Source organism: Cupressus sempervirens, chromosome 6 (assembly GCF_028749045.1).
Source record: "Cupressus sempervirens isolate cs-2001-9-10 chromosome 6, ASM2874904v1, whole genome shotgun sequence".
In the NCBI taxonomy this organism is placed as follows: domain Eukaryota; kingdom Viridiplantae; phylum Streptophyta; class Pinopsida; order Cupressales; family Cupressaceae; genus Cupressus; species Cupressus sempervirens.
Window position 1 is genome coordinate 12,417,274 of NC_143123.1, and position 21,461 is coordinate 12,438,734.

The 21,461-nt window shown below is 37.2% G+C and overlaps 1 long non-coding RNA gene and 1 pseudogene across 5 annotated transcripts; both read left to right on the top strand.

Moving 5' to 3' along the window:
- Window positions 1-543: 543 nt before the first annotated feature.
- LOC149550781 (malate dehydrogenase, chloroplastic pseudogene) lies at window positions 544-4,488 on the top strand (annotated as a pseudogene). Of its 4 annotated transcripts, none has more exons than XR_016352594.1 (2): window positions 544-717; window positions 2,997-4,488. The product of XR_016352594.1 is annotated as a malate dehydrogenase, chloroplastic pseudogene, transcript variant X1 (transcript). The 4 variants fall into 4 exon arrangements; XR_016352595.1 differs by lacking the exon at window positions 544-717 and adding an exon at window positions 805-1,077; XR_016352597.1 differs by lacking the exon at window positions 544-717 and adding an exon at window positions 805-1,017.
- A 138-nt stretch (window positions 4,489-4,626) lies between these two features.
- LOC149550782 (uncharacterized) lies at window positions 4,627-13,107 on the top strand. The gene is made up of 3 exons (XR_016352598.1): window positions 4,627-11,913; window positions 11,992-12,169; window positions 12,802-13,107. It is a non-coding gene; the product is annotated as an uncharacterized LOC149550782 (long non-coding RNA).
- The last annotated feature ends 8,354 nt before the right edge of the window (window positions 13,108-21,461 follow it).

Sequence of the window (21,461 nt, forward strand, 5' to 3'; positions counted from 1 at the left end):
CTGGGGTCCCACGGGCACAAGCTTCCTTAAAAATAGAGCAAGTGCTGTTGAGATTTTGTAAGGATATTTAAAAAGGGAAGCGGTCCTATAGATTTATAAGTAAATTTGATTCAAAAAAAATAGCTCTAAATTTAAAGAAGCTTTTGTTTCATGAATTTTTAAAAATTAAATTAAATCTATTCATAAGTTTGTTTGGTGGGAAAATGAAATGTAGATTGTTGACAAATGGCATAGTTCCTCCCTAAGCCGGTGGAGCTAAATTCAACCCCACCCCTTTTTTACGTGCTCAAATTGAGAGGGCTAAACATTTGGGCCTCCTATTTTGTAAAAAAAAATTCCAATTAATTCTCTAGCCTCCTTAAAAAGTATCATGGAGCCACCCGCTCCACAAAAATAGAGCCCAAGCCCTTCTCATGAGACCCCTATTTTAAATTGAGAGAGCTAAAAATTTAGAACTCCCATTTTATTAAAAAAGATTCCAATTAACCCTTTAGCCCCCTAAAAAAGTATAATGGAGCCACCTGCTCTACGAAAATAGAACACAATCCCCTCCCATGAGACCCCTGCCTTAGTAGGGCATAGGAAGGGGATTTGTAGGACAGGTGGGTGAGGGAATTAGATTATTTCTATAAGTTGAGCGTCGATCTTTCCCTGGGTGGAAAAATTAGTAATTATATGTCCTGCTATGTGAAGCTGCGAACATGAGTTCTCCTTGAGGTAAGGATTACGGAAACATCTCTGTTTGATTGACCTGTGTTAGAATTCTGCTTTTTTGTCAAAAGATAAATAGAATCCGATGGCTTCCTCTAATTCAGTTGCATCAAAAGGACACCATATATTAATGTGAAGACCATAAAAAAGACTGAGCATAAAGCTTCTTTAGCGAGAAACCCTGAGTGACTATATAATGCATCCACTGTACTTCATTTGATTCTGTAAATTTCCTCTATGCTCTTCGGCCGCCATGGGTTTAGATGAATTTCCCGGTTTTGATCAAAATCTTGAGGATGCACATTGGTATTCTATCACCAATGACTTCTAGAGCTCCATTTTTCTACAGAAGTAACGATAAAAATGGTTTCTCCTGCTCTTCTCCATTACTCGGCTTCTTTGCTAAAAGACAATGATGGTTCTTTGTGTTTTGAGACCTCTATCATTTGTTTATATATCGTACTTTAATTCCTTTGTTTCTGCTAAACACTAATCTTTGACTGTACCTGGAAATCTTGATATGCTTTTGCGTAAGTGTCGTGAGCCTGAAAGTCTCCTGCATTATTTTGTGTTTGACATTCACAGAATTTTAACACTTTAGACTTCTGGGTTTCTTCCTGTGACCTCATTCTTTGAACCCTAAATGAGGGCTTTATGCTTAGTATCTTTGGCCGCGGCTTCATATACTAAGCTCCTTATTTTGATGTGGGTTATCTATATTTGAATAAGGGTTTCGTGAAAACAACATAACATAATCCTTATTTTTTCCCCTCTTCGCATACGTTGGTGAAACTTCATGGCTAAGGGCTTATATTCTGGTTCTGGACTGTGACATTCTGTCGAGGGCTTTTCTATTATACTAATACTGCATTACATCTAATGCGTCAAAACTCGATATTCTTTGTCGTGACTGGGACGTCCATGCATTCGACTGCCTTCTCTTGAGTGAGGATTCTCTATCATGCACGATCTATTCCTTTTTCTCAAATCTGGTCATATCATTCAAAAGAATATTGTATACCTGTTCTTCAAACCCTTTTGTCACTGTCCTTTGGAATTGAACTACGTATCTAACCTTTAATCTGCCTGAGCTTTAGAAGTTGAAAAGGAAAACAAAAAGCAAAACTATCATTCATTGAAATTCATCGTCCTCTATCTTGGCAAAAATCTTTTGTATGTATCCATTATTTCGCTACCATTGCCCTTCATGACTAATAATGCTTGGTTTAATGAATGGCTTCGCTAATTGAAATAATCACTGTGATCTCTTCTTGCTGGGTTGATCAATAATTGCTCTGTTCGATTACGATTCATGCAAATTATCTCTTTCCTGACCTTTGAGCTCATGATGACTGCCTTATTGATCTCTACAATAGGTGGCATTGCTGTTTGAACGACTTTTAACTGATCTGATCCTATTTTCTGAAGCCACTTTTGCAACAGAGATTGAAAATCTGATGACTCTCAATCAACCTTGTAGGATTGCAGCAGAAAAAACAATTCAGAGCTTGTTTAAATTAGCATGCTCCACTTCTCTTTGTAACATTGCTCTCCAGCTAAAAGATTCGGTTGCCTTTGAAATAATGTGTTGTCACTGCTTTTACACTTCCAATGCTGTCCACTTATCCCTTTATTTCCTTTATAATGATTATAATAGATTCTAAGATTTACCATTGAAAAAGATAATGTAAAGTCTGTCACGCCATTGACTCAATTCATAATGTGAATATCTTGGAAGTCCTTTGATATAAACTATAAAGCACAGACCTCTCCTCTTTGCTGAAAATTTGAAATTGTTCACCTCATTAATATTGCTGTGACTTTATTCATAGTGATCTTGATGTGTTATGATAATATTCTCCGAATTTTCGGTGCTGAAACTTTCTACTTGCTTTGACAATATTATAACAGTATTATGGCATAGTGATATTACCATTGTGGCAGTACAATGCATCATATTTCAGTTTCTTTAACCAGATTGTTCGTGAGGGAAAACATAGTTGTATGTGTTCCATGCAATTATATCTACCTATTTTGTTATCATGTGGTAACCTTATATTCGTTTAGAAACACTTTATTATATTTCTGCTGTACAAGATAGGCTGTAAGATTACTTCAGATGATAAAGATAATCCTTTACTGATGTAGTTAGTTTCATGGACCTTACTGTCTGTGTTCTTTTGATCGATGTGTCACTGGCTAGTCATCCTGGTCCAGTTAAGTGTCTTTATTAATTACATATTTTAATATTTATGGGTTAAAATGATCATTTTGGATCCTTGCAGGCTTCACGATCAAGAAAGTTAGTAATTTTGTCAAGTTTAGTGTTCAGTTGTTTATAGTGAATTGCAATGGCTGCTGCTACTTTTTCTATGAATGTTGTGTCTGCATCTCAACCTCAGTCAAATGCAAGGCAATCTCACTTTTCAGTCACAGGATTATCATCATATCTGCCTGCACAGAGCCTCTCAGTTAGAAATACCATCAAGGGTTTTAGTGGTTTTAGAGCTAGTAATTTGCAAACAACTTTCTTTGGCCAGAAGATAAATGGGGCATTTCAATTGTCCTTTGGTAATTCAGGGATGGGAAAGAAGAGACATGCTACAGGGAGGTCTGTGCAGGTTCGGGCATCACTATTCAAGGTTGCTGTTCTTGGAGCAGCAGGAGGGATTGGTCAACCTCTCTCCTTGCTGATTAAAATGTCACCTTTGGTTTCTGAATTGAATCTTTATGATATTGCAAATGTTAAGGGAGTTGTTGCAGACCTTAGTCACTGCAATACCCCTGCTCGGGTGTTGGCTTTCACTGGAACTGCTGAACTGGGAGAATCTCTGAAGGGCGTTGATGTAGTTGTAATCCCAGCAGGTGTTCCAAGGAAACCAGGCATGAGCCGTGATGATCTTTTCAACATTAATGCTGGTATTGTCAAAAGTTTAATAGAGTCTGTTGCGGATAACTGTCCAAATGCTTTTGTCCACATTATCAGCAACCCTGTAAATTCTACTGTGCCCATTGCAGCAGAGGTACTCAAACAAAAAGGAGTTTACAACCCCAAGAAATTGTTTGGGGTGACCACCTTGGATGTGGTTAGGGCTAACACTTTTGTAGCACGGAAAAAGAATTTGAGGCTCATTGATGTGGATGTGCCAGTTATTGGTGGTCATGCAGGGATAACCATACTTCCATTATTATCTAAAAGTAGGCCTTCAGTGACGTTTTCCCAGGATGAGGTTGAAGAGCTTACTGTAAGAATTCAGAATGCTGGGACTGAGGTTGTGGAGGCCAAAGCTGGTGCAGGGTCTGCAACTCTGTCTATGGCATATGCTGCTGCCAGGTTTGTTGAATCTTCTCTCAGAGCATTGGATGGTGATCCAGATGTATTTGATAGTTCGTTTGTGCAGTCTGAATTGACAGAGTTGCCATTCTTTGCATCAAGGGTTAAGCTTGGAAAACAAGGTATTGAAGGTTTTGTTGTTTCTGACGTGGAGGGATTAACTGAGTATGAGCAGAAAGCCCTTAATGCCCTCAAACCTGAATTGAAAGCAAGCATTGAGAAGGGTATTGCTTTCGTACAGAAGCAAGCAGCTGCAACTTCCTGATTGCATCGAGGCTGATTTGCAGGGGAAGTAAATTGTAAAACCCTCCAGTTTTGTAGTATAGATATTGATACATGGCATAATGAGGAACACTTCATCCCTAATCCTGAAATAAAGTTTTCAGTTTTCATGTAATCTTCAACAATCTTTACAATTCAAATATCAGTATATTTGAGAAGTCTTTAACCTTGTAAGAAATACTGCATCTGTGCTCTTGTTATATGGTACCTGAATTCCTTTTGCAAGTTCATCAAATCTCATCTGTGACCTTGTTGCAAGTTGCAGCAGGTAATATGATGACCTGCTTTAGAAATGACATTTGCTGTTGTGTTTCCCATATGAATCTAGAATGTAGTGTTTTATTAGTTCTTGCCATAGAACTAGAACTATAGGCAAGAGACTGTATGTAACTAGTTACTATTTTATGTTACCAATTTGAGTCAATTCGAAGTTCGAGTTTGAAGAACTGGATCACCAGTACAGCAAAATTTTGGAAAGGGGATTGGGTTCGTCGTACAAAAACATGTAAAAATTACAAAAAATAAATATATACATATTTATGAAGCCTAGAACCATGAGTTAAAATTAGAATGTCACATAGTATCATAAAATCATATGATTTAAACAACAAATACAATATAAACTTTAAAACTTGTAATCATAGCATCATGAATTGTGATCGTACCATCATATATTTCAAGTTCAACATCAAAGAGTCAAAACATTAAAATTAAATCATAACAGGAAGTTCAAGTATCATTGTTTCAAGTTCAACTAATGGATTAAAAATTACAATGTTGACATGTTAAAGTTGCATTTTTATTTTTGGTAGTAAGTTGAGCAGTTGGAAATGCTTGTAAATGCATAAATATGTAGTCCAAACTTGAATGCACAGGTTGGAGAAAGAAGAAATAGCTGGTTAGGCCTCTTATTAGTGTGTTTTTCACACATTGCAGTTTGATTTTTTGCTTTTGTACAGACTGTACCTTCATGTAATGTTTTGCATGTGTTTGAGGACGCTAGAACAGTCAATTAATTTTCGAATGCATTTAGTTTCATTTGATTCAAAATGACATACATGCACAGCACAAATGAGAATTAGAAGCCAACATAAGCCTTTCACTTACACTTTGCAGGGTTAAAGATGTGAAAACTTTGTAAGATTTGCAAACAAAAGTTACTTTTTGGCCGTCTGCTGGAATCAATTTGCCCAACTTCGACCTTGGTTTGATCTGGGCTAGACCAGTTCGCCTGGATCCGTCAATCCTGGAAACAAGTTCGAACTGTCCAAGAATTTGAACCCTGACCGAACCAGGTAGCGAACTGTACATGGACCAGGTACCAGTTCGTACCCAGGCATGGTCTGGAGGGGTTATGGGTGTACCAGGGTAATTAAGTTATTAATGATTAATAAAATTATTTTGAGCAGGTTTTTTAACAAAATACTATTTTATTTTATTAAGCCGATAAGCTTTTCTTATAGAACCATGAGTTAAAATTAGAATGTCACATGGTATCATAAAATCATATGATTTAAACTACAAAAACAACATAAATTTTAAAACTTGTAATCATAGCATCATGAATTGTGATCGTACCATCATATATTTCAAGTTCAAAATCAAAGAGTCAAAACATTAAAATTAAATCATAACAGGAAGTTCAAGTATCATTGTTTCAAGTTCAACTAATGGATTAAAAATTGCAATGTTGACATGTTAAAGTTGCATTTTTATTTTTGGTAGTAAGTTGAGCAGTTGGAAATGCTTGTAAATGCGTAAATATGTAGTCCAAACTTGAATACACAGGTTGGAGAAGGAAGAAATAGCTGGTTAGGCCTCTTATTAGTGTGTTTTTCACACATTGCAGTTTGATTTTTTGCTTTTGTACAGACTGTACCTTCATGTAATGTTTTGCATGTGTTTGAGGACGCTAGAACAGTCAATTAATTTTCGAATGCATTTAGTTTCATTTGATTCAAAATGACATACATGCACAGCACAAATGAGAATTAGAAGCCAACATAAGCCTTTCACTTACACTTTGTAGGGTTAAAGATGTGAAAACTTTGTAAGATTTGCAAACAAAAGTTACTTTTTGGCCGTCTGCGGGAATCAATTCGCCCAACTTCAACCTTGGTTCGATCTGGGCTAGACCAGTTCGCCTGGATCAATCAATCCTGGAAACAAGTTCAAACTGTCCAAGAATTTGAACCCTGACCGAACCAGGTAGCGAATTGTACGTGGACCAGGTACCAGTTCGTACCCAGGCATGGTCTGGAGGGGTTATGGGCGTACCAGGTTAGCTAAGTTATTAATGATTAATAAAATTATATTGAGCAGGTTTTTTAACAGAATACTATATTATTTTATTAAGGCGATTAGCTTTTCTTATAGAAACATGAGTTAAAATCAGAATGTCACATAGTATCATAAAATCATATGATTTAAACAACAAAAACAACATAAACTTTAAAACTTGTAATCATAGCATCACGAATTGTGATCGTACCATCATATATTTCAAGTTCAACATCAAAGAGTCAAAACATTAAAATTAAATCATAACAGGAAGTTCAAGTATCATTGTTTCAAGTTCAACTAATGGATTAAAAATTGCAATGTTGACATGTTAAGGTTGCATTTTTATTTTTGGTAGTAAGTTGAGCAGTTGGAAATGCTTGTAAATGCATAAATATGTAGTTCAAACTTGAATGCACAGGTTGGAGAAGGAAGAAATAGCTGGTTAGGCCTCTTATTAGTGTGTTTTTCACACATTGCAGTTTGATTTTTTGCTTTTGTACAGACACTACCTTCATGTAATTTTTGCATGTGTTTGAGGACGCTAGAACAGTCAATTAATTTTCGAATGCATTTAGTTTCATTTGATTCAAAATGACATACATGCACACAGCACAAATGAGAATTAGAAGCCAACATAAGCCTTTCACTTACACTTTGTAGGGTTAAAGATGTGAAAACTTTGTAAGATGTGCAAACAAAAGTTACTTTTTGGCCGTCCGCGGGAATCAATTCGCCCAATTTCAACCTTGGTTCAATCTGGGCTAGACCAGTTCGCCTGGATCCGTCAATCCTGGAAACAAGTTCGAACTGTCCAAGAATTCGAACCCTGACTGAACCAGGTAGCGAACTGTACGTGGACCAGGTACCAGTTCGTACCCAGGCATGGTCTGAAGGGGTTATGGGTGTACCAGGGTAACTAAATTATTAATGATTAATAAAATTATTTTTGAGCAGGTTTTTTAACAAAATACTATTTTATTTTATTAAGCCGATAAGCTTTTCTTATTGTGGGCATCGCCCACTGATAGGAAAGTGTCTGATACCTGAAAAACATATCCATCCATTTTTTCCGTTAGTATTCTTCTCTGAGTGGTTAAACTTTTCCTCATGGAACAAATCTTAGCCGTTACTTTTACGAGTATCAAGTTTCATTCCTGCTTACATGCCCACTTCTTTGAAACACAAAGTGTGAAAAAATGGTTTAACGCAGCTTGCAGGGAAATGTTTAAAGGGAACGTGTATGGATTCACATGATAGAGGCAAAATGATTTATCGGAAAGGCATCTAAAACTTTTAAATGTCTTTACATAAGTTGACATCTTGCAACGTAAGAGATGGAGATATGTCCACATGGCTTGCTCAGAAGTCCAATTATAGCCAGATGACTTGCATGCAAACCAATGGTACCTCGCACACAACTCAACACTTTTTCCCTCAAAATGCATCTCTATTATCTTATTACCATCACACAGTACAGCTCATACTTGTTTAGTAGGACAAATTAGCAAAGGGAAAGAAAATTGACAATGGTGTTAATTAGTTGTATTCTCTCGCAACTGCTGCAGAAGAGGAAGATGAAGAGGGCACCATGTGTGATCTTTCAAAATGCTCTGAAAATTTTCTGCTGAGAAAGATCTGTGAGCTGGAAGCAGAGCAGGCACATGTAATAAAATAAGCATTGAGAGTGGTGGAGATGGTGAGGCATCTAATTCTCTTCTCCTATTCTATTCTATTTGGCTGGTGCCACAAACCTAGCTAAACAGCTGGATGGTGCTTTTAGAATTGTGTTCCGTATAATTACAAAAGTTATGTACAGTCAATATGTATCGACACAGACAAGTATGCAGTAAGTTTTAGTTTGCGAAATGTTTGTTATTGTTATGAACTTTTTGAATGAAGTGGTTCTGGGATTGATTGCTCTAGGGGAAAAATATGTAGAAGGCTCTACAGGTTTCTGTAAAAATTGCGATTTGATTCAAGGCAGCACAGGGCTCTGAAAGTCTACCATAGATGAATGGTTTCAAAGTTCTGTTTTTAAATATTTTCATTGAATTTTGGGAATGGGAGGACAGGTTTCAGATAGGACAATTTTCTGTTCCAAATTCTGTGCATGGCCGTTAAAAATTGAAATAGAAAAATTAAATTAAAAAATTGAAAATTGTACTACTAATCATAATGTTCCATATGGTCACCACAGCTCATATGTCCCTTTCTGGAGAATGAAGCACAAGCTCCAGGGATGCGTACAAATTGTACACATTTTTAAGCACGCTACAAATTTTGTGATTAACACCTCTAATTACTACATTGATCATTCAATTGATTTTCGCATTTTACAGTTCAGCTATTTTGGCTACTGTGGGGAGCATTGTTTGCGTTTATAAGCTCTGGACTGCATTGATTTAAGTTTTATGCAAAGAAAATGTCTCCAAGCCATAAGACTAAGATAGACAAAGCAGAGTAATCTACTGTCAAAGAAGCTCTGCGTGCCGTAACTTTGAAGTTGTGCTTGCTGGTTAGGATGGGTGCTTGTTTGAATCCAGAGCCTTTGGATCTCATAAATTCACAGCTATGGGGTTTGGAGAGTAAGGAGAAACATGGATTAATTTGGTGTTTCTTTGAAAGAGAATGTACCTTTATGATTTGGATTTGTATCAAATTAAAAACAAAATTCCATGGATATCGTCTTTTATGGGTCTATTCTACCAGAAACATGATAGCCAAGGGTGCCCAGCTTAAAAATTGCATTCTTAGGTTCATTTTAGCCTGTGGCATACCTGTCAAATGGACTAAAATTAGTTTTAGGAGTTTGAATTTTGATTGGTGCATTATCGCATAACATCTATAATTATTATTATTTGGTCTAGGCCTAGACCTCTACATTGGGATTGGCAGCTGTTCACTTATTTTCTTCTACACTAAATTGTTCTTTTGTTATTTTTTGAATTCTAATTGCTTCTAACAGTCTGGTATGTCCCTATGAACTTAAACTATACAATTCTACTGATAATATTCTCGAGGCAGATTTTGCATTTACTTGAGTTCGTTCTTATAGAAAGTTTGTACATTGAGAAGGTTGATTGTTTTTCCTTGTGATGATATAAAAACATTGTATACTTCTGCAGTTCTTTTTCTCAAACCTCACAACTCCTTTTATTCAATCCTGCTTCCTTTTTTTTTGTAATGTAGCTAAGGTCTCTAGCTTGGCAGGTTTATCTGTATATGGTGCTTTATTGACATCATCTAGAGTGATGAATCTTGAAAATTGTGCATTATGGATGGGCATGACATGCAGCAGCCGCAAAAGTCCTCCATCTTTTTGTCTTGTCGGTATAATTTTTTATAATGTTTCATTTTTTGAGTGACCGTTGGATTGTTATTTTGCATTAAGATTATAACTCTGCTTATAGAAGTAATTGTGTATGATGCTGGTCTTCAATTATATGACATACATTGTGGCTTCTGTTGGATTGAATTTCTGTCTTTACTAATATATGGTCAATGGAAATACTGTTTACAACAAAACTCTTTTGGAGGCCAATTATATCTAGCACATGGAAGATCTTTTCACCTGAAAATTTCCAAAAAGGTAAATTTTTCATCTTTGCACTTTCGGTAATTATCATTTGTCCTATAAATGTGGATATTTTACCAATTTGTAACATATCTAATTATGCCGAGAGGCATTCTATACAGTCCCATTTTTTCATGTCCAAAATATTTTCAAATCTGAGCCATACATTTAGCCTGTTACTATGTTTTTCCTCAACCCAACCTCCTATTGACCACATAGTGAGCACATGTCTGGAAATTCTGTCTTCTTTTGACCCCATAGGGAGCATTTGTCTAGAAATTTCCAATGGGTAAGGGACCAGCGACGTAATTGACAATGCTGCTTATATGGTCCTCTGCATCGATTTTCTCAAGCTTCTCTGCACGCCTGTAATTTTAGTCGCCTCAGTGATGAAGAACCTCACAAAAATGTCCATAACTTAATTGAATTTGACTATAAGCCCTAGTCCTTTAGAACCTTTCCCAAGTTAAGTAATTCATCACGTGTCTATGGTCACCAAATCCCACCTCAATGTGAAAACACAGTTTTGAACTAATGACTCAAATATTGCAAGATAGCTCAGTCATTTCAGAGGTAGTCCCCTAAGTGATGGAGAACCTCACAAAAATCTCCATTACATAATCGAATTTGACTATAAGCCCTAGTCCTTTAGAACCTTTCCCAAGTCGAGTAATTCATGGCATGTGTCTACGGTTGCCAAATCCCACCTCAATGTGAAAACACAGAGTTTTGAACTACCGACTCAAATATAGCAAGATAGCTCAGTCATTTCAGAGGAGGGTTTGTCCAAGGAGGAGTTGGAGAAACAAAAACTGTTGAATCTATGGTCGCCAAATCCCACCTCACTGTGAAAACACAGAGTTTTGAACTACCGACTCAAATATTGCAAGATAGGTCAGTCTTTTCAGAGGAGGGTTTGTCCAAGGAGTTGGAGAATCAAAAACTGTTGAAACACTCAGAGCTGTCTGCTGATGAAGCGTTTCTGGAGGTTTACAAGAGGATGCCTGTAGAAAGCTTAAGTGGCGTGCAAGCATTGCATGTCAACGGAGGCCAGATGGTTTGCCGCTTCCTGCCCATTCTTTTCAGGTGCTGCTTCTGGCTTTTCTATTTTTTAATAGATATTGCATCTATTTCCCTTTTTGTTCTTTTTTGCTTAAACCTTTTTGTTTTTGGGTCTGATCTGGGGTTTGTATCTGGAAGCTGTCACAAATCTTGTGCCTGCACAGGTGATTGAGTCTTGAAATTGCAGTTTTGGATCTGTCAGGGCAAAAAGCTGCGCGAATTGAACAATTTTGTTTGATGTTTAGACGATGTCAATGAAATTTGCACGGTTAGAAGCAATCTAGCGCAATTGGACACAGGATGCACAGCCGTTTTGTTCTTTCGAGATAAAATGCTCTAAAATATATTGCTTCTTTCCACTTGACTCTAGAATGTGAACTATGTTTACAGAAGTTTGCACATGATTAATCTTGAGATTTTCTGCCAAAATTTTTGCTATTAGCTGGTCGGGTATGCTTTCCATGCAGTATTCTGCATGTGTAAATCTGTTAATAATCTTTAAGAAATTATGAGCAATTTATAAATCTACCTCTGTCTGGTAAGTGGAATTTAACCTGGGACTTCCCCTCTTCGGCTGGATGCAGATTGCTACCAAACCCTAGTAAATATTTGTGAGGGTTTTGAGAGTCGCCAGAAAAGGCTGGTGGAGAATGTCTCATTTCCTTTTGTAAGTGTATTAAATTTAATTATTTTTTTTCAATTCATTTCAACATATGTGAATCATATTTTTGGTAATGGTTTTTAGGTTGTTCTGCTGGGGAAAAAGGTTCCAAATCCTTAACGGTAGGTCACATGGAAACCAGAGGGATAAAGATCATAAGCATGCTGAGGACCAGAATGCAAACAAGGACCCTAAATCTGGCCATAACAATAATCTCACACCCGAACAGAGAGAAGAGAGAGGTTTTCATTTTCGCACTCTGGTTAGTGTGTACAGTGTATGAATTGTATATTTAATTTGTTTTATTTTGTGGGTAACAACTAAAGAGCAAATTAAGCTGGTGTAATTAGTATAATGTTTTACACTGTCTGAATTACACGAGGATAATAGAAATGAATAATACCGAATTCTATACTGGTAAGCATTTAAGATTGTTACAACATAGTTGTTGAGAACAAAGTTACTTAGTAGTAAGACTTCAGTTTTAATGCATACTGATTAAGAACTATGCTGTTTATCCCTCTAAAAAGAATTTGGTAACAATTTTCTGTATTACACTAATGGAATAAGCATTGGGTGGATCTGGTTGAATTTTGTGAGAATGGAGCAGTTGGGTGGGAATGATTCTATTATTAGATAGCCTAGCAAAGAATAAGAATTGGGTAGCTTCATATGAAATTTTTGAGATTGTAAATGCAGAAGTTGGAAGGGGATGATTTATGAGCAGGAAAAACGATAATGATAAGAATTGAGTGGGTTGATCACAGCTAAATTAACACAGCTGTGCCTTTTTTTGTCTGTCTTGAACTTCAGCAAGAGACATTTTGTGCATGTTGTTGTCGTCTGCTTCTGAATGGTTACTTTTATTTACATTTCGTCTTGTGCTATCTTTAGAGATGCAAAGGCTCTTCAAATGAAAGCTGCGAGAAAGGCTACACTAGCTATACGGGAGAAGGAGAGAGATCCTATCAAGAGCCATAGTAGGAAGTAGCTTATTCTGAAAAAGCCTCGTATAGACTCTAAATGTGGGAACTTATCTTAAGAAGTTGACAAGTATTGAAGAGAGTGTAATTTGAAATTTTAGGTAAAATGCAAGTATTAATCGTCTCAAGAAAAGAGAGAGTTCTATCTATCAATTTGTATGGATAATGAACATTGGCATTTAAGTGATCAATGGAAATGCCTAGCTTTTAAGTGTTATCTATTCTTAAATCAGTAGTTTGTAGAACTAATAATCATGAATGCACTTACATTAAACACGAGTGATGGATGCACTTACATCAAGCATTGTTTGAAAAGAACATTTTACAAAAATATCGGTCTTGATTTTTCAAAGTGGACGTATAAATTAATCTACATGTGAGGACTTCACGGAGATTGATTATGCATGTATTTGTTCTGAGAAAGATTGTGTTAGAGGACATGGCAGTGATTATGCATGTATTTGTTCTGAGAAAGATTGTGTTAGAGGACATGGCAGGGATTATGCATGTATTTGTTCTGAGAAAGATTGTGTTAGAGGACATGGCGTTTAAGGTTGTAGGGATTATATATTCACCTTAGCCGATAGTGTGGTGTTTTTAGTTTGCAAGGGCAGTAGGGATTAAGTATTTACCATGGTTGATAACGTGAAGTTAATAGAAATTATGATTGGATAGTAATAAAGTGAGGGATGATGTTTAAAGAGGGATTTTAAAATATTGGGGGTGCTCTTTAATGATGGGACTAAGGTAGTATTGGCTATGGGGAACAAATTGTAATCATTGGAAAGAACATGTAGGATGGACTATTAGTGCGGGGAAGAGGAAAGGGAGATTTTATGATAATGTTTAAGGGCTGTTGACAACAAAAGAGGGAAGGGAGATTTTATGATAATGTTTAAGGGTTGTTGACAACAAAGATTAATCAATGCATAATTATTGACTTGGGAATGTGGGAAGTTGAGATTGATAGGATGCAAGTGTGTTGCCTTTTTATAGAGATAGGAAAGTTCCCCTTTTTCATTGAGTTTTGGCCTTCGATTTGGTTGCAGAGGATGGAGGTAGGTTTTGCTAAAGGAAAGGAAAATATGGAAGCTAACTTCACTTTTCACACAGAGAAAAATCAGAAGGCTATGTTTTGGTTGGTTGAAGACCATAGGCTCAAGTTGTTGCTCAAATGACTATCAAAGGTTGTGGTTGAGGTAGCGCAAAAGACTTTGGGGAACAAGTTCCATGAAGCTAGTCATTGATGGAAGCAGGATGTGGACATAGTTACAATGATTATGGCATGGGGCTTGGAGTTAATAGAGAATGAAATGTTTGTTAAATGGGTAATGAACTCTCTGTTTGAGGCAAATCTAATTGTAGGAATGGACTCATTGTTGGAATGGGTCATTGCTAGAAAGGGATTTGTTTACATTGAGTGCTATGAAGATGAAGAGGAAGTGATTGAGCTGGGGTTCGGTGTCATTTGTAAGGTAGCTAAAAAGAGTTGATCAAGAGGCTTATAAGAATGGGATTAAGGTTGACTAAGAGAGGCTAAAGGAGGCAATTTGGTACTATGGTGTCATTGGGAGAAGGGGAAGAGTGGTTTCCCCTCTACATTTCCCATGTACATGCAAATCCATTCAAATGTGGAGATTCAGAGCCAATTGGTAAGGGTTGATGTTGAATAGGTTTTATAATGTTTTGTTGCTTATTGAATTGGCAAAGATGCTTAGATAGCTTATGATTTTCAAACGAAGAGGTTTTTTTGGCAAAGGTTGTTCTTGTTGTAGTTGTCATGGGATATCATAAATGTCTTTGATTAAGAAAACAAGTTTTGAAGGGACCTTGAAACCCAAATACAAAGTAGGGGCCAAGACAGACAACTTGCCAATTAGACCAAAAGATGTGCAATATACTCTCAAAGAGAAACAAGGCAAAGGTTCAACAGATCAATGTCAAAAAAGGTAGGGAGATGAACACCTCATAACTCCCACCTACACAAACTAGTGGTCAAGATAAGATAGGATAATTCTATTAATATCCAACGAAAGACCAACGGAGGTCTATGGGACTGAGAGCATACAACCATGAAAGCAACAAACAGTAGAACACCAAACAATGTCTGCAAAAGAGCAAAAACAAAAACCAAAAGAAGAAGTGAGCAAGAACCACCCCAACAAGGAGTAGGGATCCAAGCACAGAGAAAGAAAGAAAGACAGAGAGAGGAGAAGAGAAAGAAAGAAGAACGACAAAAGTGCTGCCACCTAGGAAATTTCTGTAGCCTTTAGGGCCTACTTCGACCTTGACTCCCAACCAACAGGGAAAGTGTCTCGAATCATAGCCTTGAGGTTTCTGATCACTGCCCATTTACCCTCTTGTCTGGTAGCCACAACAAGAGCCTGAGCCTCCTAAGTTTTGCCACCTGTGATCTGGTGAGATCCTCATCAAGATAAATCTTGATGGGGAGAGAGAAGAGTTTCCTCTTTGCCCTGAGAGTCTGAAGGCAGTCAGTAGGTGAAAGGAACCAGATAAAGAGGGTATTGTCATGCCCAACCCAGACACAATCAAGTGGGATGTTTGTGATATTCAATTGGTCTTTAAGGAAGGAGTAGCCTGCAGCAAGAGGTTCGGGGCAAGGAAGAGGGAGACTGCGGAATCTCAAGTTTAGCTCGCGTGCACGCCTGACCCTTTCATCTACTATCTTAGTCTGGACTAGCTTCTCTACGTGGGAGAGAGTAGCAGAAGGAAGAGGGGAGGAAGAAATGGGGTTGCTGCAAATAGATGTCCATGATTTCAGCTATTGTTTTGTTTTGATTTGTAGGGAGCATTGTTTTTTATCGAGTTCCTCTTGCTTCCTCTTCAAATCATGGATATCCAATATTTGCGTTGTGCACCGGATGTTATCTTGAATTTTATCTCGGTTGGTGACCTGGTTCTGTTGTAGGCAGCAGTCAAGATGCTCCTTCAAATCCATCTATATACCTGTAAGAGACTTGTCAACGTGTTGTTTCAAATCATTAACTGTCTCACGAAGGGACTCCACGATATCACGAAGAGTTTGATTCTCAGATTCAACCTCTTTCAACTTATTATAGAGCTTAAGGGAGAGTGAGGATGCCGCAACAACGTCTTTCAAGGCTGAGTTGTCAGTCTCAACTTTTGTCATGCGGTGAAGTAGCTACTGGAATGTGATTGGGTCAGGTTGGGGGTTCAAAGTGGACGAACAATGGTGTGACATTTTGTCAAATGGTTTGCAAGCAACCCGTAGACACAAAAGCAAGCCCTGGTTGGATGATCTTTAGAACAGCTTTCAAATGCGAGTAGCCCCCCTCTAGATACAAGCCACTGCCCAAATCCTGTGCACAGAGAAACCAAAACAAAACACAACAACAAAATACATACCCTCGTAATGCCAGAATGTTGTCTCCTGTAGCTAGGGTTCCTGTACGTGCTCGGCTATGAGTTCCTTTGGCTACCACCAGCGGCTTTCTGTTGGTTCTTAAGATTAGGGATCTACTGGTTCTTGCGGCCAGAATGCTCTGCTCACAGGCTTTGCAACAACATCATGACCATGAGCAGCGGTGATCCTCACGTATGACCACGAACAACGGCTAAGGCATGGAATGGCATTGGAACCACAACACCCGACGCTCAGAGACCACTGCTCATGAATGAGTCCTCTATGATCTGAGAATGCGAGCTATCGCCTCCAACAGCACCAGAGCTGAACACGAGGTTTAGCAGCTATGGCATCATCGGAAGAGTTGAACTTGCACATCTTTCAATCATCGGCCTGCGGCTATGGCATCTGCGACCTGCGGCTAGGGCATCAAATATATTTCAAATACTCAACCATTAAATAAACAGACCACCCAACAAAAAGGAGAGGACACCAGAATCTATGTTTCCCCTTCACCCCCAACTTATGGACTTTAGGAGAAGAACAAGATGGAAACCTCTTTGAATGTTGCCTTTAACTGTAATCCATCTCTCCTCAATTTGGCTGCTATAAAGTGCCAAGCCAACAAATCAGCAAAGATAGCCAATTCATCAACCCCAACACCATCTATAATCGCGCCACCAGCGGCACAACCAACAATGGGCTCAACAACATCATGCTAAAGCAAACCAACAACCTTATTTTGATAAGCAACAATAGCTAAAGTGACACCAACGGTATCGCGAATAGAGTTAGCCACACCAACATCTAAAGTAACACCAACAACTTTATGAATAGAATCAGCCACAGGAAGGACCGCAACAACATCATCCTTCTCACTTGGACCAATAAGAACAAGAGAAGGGACAGTGCCACCATCTTGGTGTGCAACAATAACCTCAGAGGGAGCTTCCCCATCAAATGAAGGCAACTTGGATATCATATAATGTTGCAGTATTGCACCCTTCCACCATGAGGAGGCTTTCTTAGATTTGACTTTCTCACACTTAGCCACAACATGCTCGATATCGAAGCAAATCTTGTATTTGAATTGAAGACCTTCATAGTCTAAAGACTGGACCCAAGAGTCAATAGGACTACATAATTTAATCTTCACCTGCAGGCCTTTAGAATCATCAATATCAACAAGAATTCAAGCATAGGTAGAATGCAATGTATTAGAGGAATCTGAATCCACCATAAGAAAGTTGTTTAGAGCCTCACCAACTTCCTCGAGAACAAAATCATGCCATAGATGAAGAGGGAGGTTAGGAAGTCGTACGCAAATAGGCATTTTACAAGAAGATTCGTTGGCAAGGTTGAAGTCCATGTGCCACAATTTGATCATCAAAGGGAAGTGGTTCTCCCATGTGAAGAAATGATCACATAGAATAGTTCTCCTATTGTTTGCATTATCGAATCCGGCAATAAAAATCCTTTCACCAGAGGAAAGATTTGGACAGAGTTAGTAAGATAAGGTTCTTAGTGCTTGGCAATCTAAGTGTGAAGCTCCTTGAGAGAAGGCCAAAAGCCCTTAAATCTCCAAATAACTGCATCCCCCTCGAGGGTTGTAGTCCTTTGCACAATCTCTAAAACATTATCTTCAGCTAGATCAACTACAATAGATCTACAGGTCGAGAAGGGAATATAAATAGACTTAGTGCTAGCCTTCAAACCTGCACCTTTAACATAGTGGGCATAAGAGGGCCCATTCCTATTCCCCAAACCCCCCACAACAACCTCATTCTATGCCACAACTTCCCTTGGGATGGCTTCATCAATAGCAGAATGTGACAATGTAGACCTATTTAGATACCCTCTCAATTGAAATAACTCATGCCTAGAGACAAAAGGAGCAGCGAAGGGAAAGCCCTTACCAAATCCCCCCATTGTAGAAAGGGGAGAAGTCAAACAAATGGCATCATTTTTCAGTGGAGTCGTGGAGCTCCCAAAAGCGCATACAGTCTCATCCTTGCCATATCTTACCCCCACAAAGGCCACTCCAATATCTATGGTGCCAAATCCATCCATCGACAGGGAAGTTGAAGCAGCCTGCAAAACACACGTTTGCACGCACGACCAATAGTTTTCAAAATAATCATTTTTAGGATATCAAAAATGTTGTTGAGAAAGCCTTTTGAAAATATGGAATGTTGTAATATGCACGAGAGATGCTTTTTGTCTCCAAGCTCAATTATTGTGATGTAATGTTGTTTCTAGGCAATGTGTTAGATTTGATGGGTCTTTGGGAAGTATTGTAGGTAAATAAAAGTATAGATAGAGCCATAAGGTATATAAATGATGATTATATAGAAGCCTTTGTAATCCTTTGACTATTATTTTAAAAAAATCTAGTACTTCGCAATAAATAAATAAATTATATATATAAAGAAAAAATAAAATCTTATGTAAATGTAATGTTTGAAAAGATAATTTTTATCTATAAAATGTAAATTATATTCAAAATAAAAGTTTTTCATAAAAATTATGTAACAAATATATATAAAAATCAATCACTGTAAACGTAAAATAGTAAGTGGTCAATAAAGAGAAGTGTATGTCTTGGCTTAATGATAATTTATTGAGTTTGTTCGAGAGTGGGTAAAACTAAGGTTCAATTTGGTGGAATTTCATTTTGGGTTTATAATATAGCATCGACATTCAACATTTAGAATTTATTTTGATTGGGGTTGAGTTTTACCATTTAGGGTGTGCTATTCAAGATTAGATTTTAGTATTTAAGATTAGGGTTTAATATATATGATTACGGTTACTATTTAGGATTAGAGTTTAGCATTTGACACTAAGCGTAGGGTTATACTTAGGTTTATGATCTAATATTTAGGATTAGTGTGACGACTGGGATGTAACATTTAAGGTTTACCTCTCAAAATTACGACTTTTTGTTTAGGACTATGGCTTACATTGGGGTCTAGAACTAAAGCACTAGAATTGAGGATTGAGGTTTAGCCACAAAAAATGTACAAAAAACACAAAAGAAAACTAAACTTGACATAAAATTATGGTATCTAGACTCATGCACTTAGTATACTTTCCAGATCATTTCCACCCTTAACAAGCTTACTAGATACTAAATATGCATTTTTCTTGAAGCCCATGTTAGAATTTCTTGGTGAAACCATGTACCCCTTCATGGTTAATGGTTATCCTTATTATTCCTACAAAGATAACCCTTGCCAAGTTTCTTTAGACCATGCCTTATTCAAACCCAATGATGGCGTTATTGACCCCAACACAAGCTATGTCTATACTAATATGTTTGATGCACATATAGATGCCCTCTTCTTTTATCTAAAAGCCCTCAATTTTAGATCACTTGGTGTAATGGGATGGTCCTTGAAGGAGACCCCAAAGAGTTTGCAACTTACAATGCAAATCTTGTTAGGCATGTGAAGATCAACAACTCATATTTCATCATGCTTGTGCAATTAAAACTAAGGTGTGCGAAATGTTAAGTGAACATGTGTGCAACGGATAACATCGTGTTTTTTTTACATTGTGCATCCAAATACTTTATTTTCAAGGGATTTAAATATCGATCATATTTTCCAAGACCAATGTTTTAGTTTTAATCGCTCTTGTATTATTAAATCTAAGATGCAAGAAATGTTAAGCACACATCTGTGCACAACCAAAAATGTTTTGTTTTTGCCATTTTGGAGAAAAAATGTTGTGTATATTAGCACTTGCATTATTTTTTTACTAGTGTCCAAGACATGCCTCGAGGATTGAAATTGATTGTTGAACTGCATTTTGTGGCTTCTACACAAGAAGCAAATATTTTTTCCTTCCTTTGTTTCCACTTGCAGAGAGTATTGGCTTAATTTTTTTGATTGTAGAGGCATTTATTGGCCCAATTGTGTCACTTCATGATCATATGTACACTTAGAAATCAAATTTGTTCTAATTTATTCCACTTGGATTGTCCCTTCCTTTTGTGGGTGCCCTCATTTTTGTGTTGTTCTTTATCATTTTCATGATTAAATATACATGCATAATCTGAATTTATCTATTATTTCTTAACTTGTTCTATAGCCTAACTCTAGTTTTCTTGGAGTTTGAACTTTGTTGTAATCTTAGTTATGTCCTATTGAAAGGCAACTTTGTACATATTTTTGGGGTTCTTCTTTGTTTCATTTTTTAGTAGCTATATCATGTATTTTTATTTTCCTTTTGCCACACATTAATGTAATCTTGTTTTCTGCCTTATCTTGCCAATCTGATATACTATGCATTTTCTTGCCTTGTATGAGTTGTTTATTTTATGCTTTCTTTGTTTGTATATTGTGTCAAATGTACTTATGGATGCTACATTTTGAAAGTTGTTTCTAATGATGTTGTAATTTTAGTCAGATTGAATTGATCTAGAGACGATCCCTCTATGTGGTTAAACATGTCTCTTCTAGTCACACACACACACACACACACACACACACACATTCAGATCTCCACTTGAGAAACACATACTTTACATTTACAAACAATGTTATTATATTTGCGGAGATCCTCCTAAATTTTCAACTTTTTCAGAGCAAATTTTCTCTAGGCCTATGAGATTTTTGAAATATTTTGCAAATCTATGATACCACAAAGGCTCTAAGTAGTGCGTTGTCATTGCTAGAGCAAGGAAATATTGACAAGACAAATGTATTTGTGATACACCTTTCTACAGTTACATATATAGAGATCAAATTATAAGCAAGTCTTTGTAATCATCTCTAATGCTATATCATGATAGCACCCAACATTCCCTAGCATCTGATCCACCCAACTAACATCAAATCCATGACTTGTTGGAAGTTGCTTTGATCTTTACATACCAAGCTAATCTACATCATAGGAGACACAAGTTTGACTAGACATACAACCCGATCTAATCTGAGCACAAAGTTTTTTTTTAAAATAAGTGTTTTTGTATCAGTCTGATCGCAAATCATCTGCAACAATCTCACATAGCACAACTTTGGAAAACATCGAATCAAACATTCAATATGGAGTGGGCATCCACGATGTCTAAGGGGACGACATGTAATGTGTGTGAGCCTGTGATCTACAAGAGCCCAATCTAAAGACACAACCAACATACGAGCAACGCAGACTGCTTAAACATCACACACTAAGGCTTG